The sequence below is a fragment of the Stegastes partitus genome, unplaced genomic scaffold (assembly GCF_000690725.1).
Source record: "Stegastes partitus isolate 25-593 unplaced genomic scaffold, Stegastes_partitus-1.0.2 Scaffold1406, whole genome shotgun sequence".
Classification (NCBI taxonomy): Eukaryota; Metazoa; Chordata; class Actinopteri; family Pomacentridae; genus Stegastes; species Stegastes partitus.
The window spans coordinates 59122-60406 of record NW_007579137.1 but is presented as its reverse complement, the minus strand read 5'-3'; the positions used below and the strand labels follow the sequence as shown (position 1 = coordinate 60406).

At 36.5% G+C, this 1285-nt stretch overlaps 2 protein-coding genes across 2 annotated transcripts in view; one reads left to right on the top strand and one right to left on the bottom strand.

The window, feature by feature from the left end:
- The window catches only part of tnfaip1 (tumor necrosis factor, alpha-induced protein 1 (endothelial)), a 20142-nt gene extending 18981 nt beyond the window's left edge, over nt 1-1161 (bottom strand). Inside the window, exon 1 of the mRNA XM_008299365.1 lies at nt 1151-1161. The gene's annotated coding sequence lies outside the window, so the exon portion shown is untranslated. The remainder of the gene's footprint in view (nt 1-1150) is intronic.
- ift20 (intraflagellar transport 20 homolog (Chlamydomonas)) overlaps nt 1-1285 on the top strand; it is a 9507-nt gene that overhangs the window by 3655 nt on the left and 4567 nt on the right. The gene's annotated exons all lie outside the window — the stretch shown is intronic.

Here is a 1285-nt window from a genome sequence, read left to right as displayed (position 1 = left end):
CAAGAGTTGGACACTGTAGAAGGAAGTTACTGATGATCTAGATCAGTGGTTCTGAGCCACGACCCCCAAGATAACATAAGTTTGCGTTTGTGACCTCCCCAATTAGAATTTTTAATATGGCATGAGTAATAACTTTGTTGTTTATGCATTAATGTGTTAAAGATTAATGTGTTAATTCCACAGATTAATCTCTTTACATTAACACATTGATTTTCTTTCAAATGAATGAATGAATTGAATTTATTTTGAAAAAATGAAAGGGAAAAAAAATATAAAAGCAAAAGAAAATTATTTTAAAAAGAGCACAAAAGAATATCACATAATCAAATCATAATATTAAAAGTTTGAAAAAAGAGTGGGAACAAGTATACACTTTTACTTTTGACAGCCCTAATACACATTTATTTGATAAATGTCGGCTTTATTTTATTTTTATTTTTTTACAATGATCTGGTGACCCCCTGAGATGATCTTGGGATCCTCATTGGGGGGGGTCCCAAGATTGAATTTTGTAATTTGAGTAAAAAGCAACACAAACACCACTTACTTGATCTCCTTTGTGTTGCGTCAAATGAAACCAGCCTGACGTCTACAATTTGCTTTACCACCGCTGGAGTTATGTACCTCATCAAGTGTCCTTTTGATAAATCATATATCGCCTCTGACGGTCAGCTTATTGAAAACTACAATGATGGGAACATAGTTTTGCTATTGGAAATACACAGTCCAGTTCGGCTTTATTTTGCACATATGAAGTATCCTCTGAGCTTTCTCTGTTCTAGTCTTGCCGGATGAAGTCAAATTTCCAGACGAGGACAGGGCTGCTTGAAAAGTGGCCCTCTGAAAGGTGAAGCATACTGGATAACTCGGATAGAGTCTGACACTTAGGACCTGTATCTGTGGGCCTTCCTGTGCAGTGTCCCGTCAAACTAACTTAACCTTCTGTTAAACACCAAAAACAAAAGGAATTACAAAGATTTATTTACATTGTAGTAACTCATTGAGACCTTTTTGCTTCTGTGGGACTTGTATGCATTTTCATAAATCCAAGTTGATGGGATCTGTACTTTGATTTGGGCCACGTCCAGTGATGCTGACTTTGTCTTGGAAAGGTTGTGTGTGTTCGCAGAATTGAGTGTATGGAACACACCTCGAACACAACTGCAGTCTATTATGCAACTATGAGCAGCATTATGGGCTTTATTTAAGCACTGTGTCATGTTATGATCGACTGTTTTCACAACCAAAACCATTTAATAAATCAATGCAGAGGTGATACAAGTGT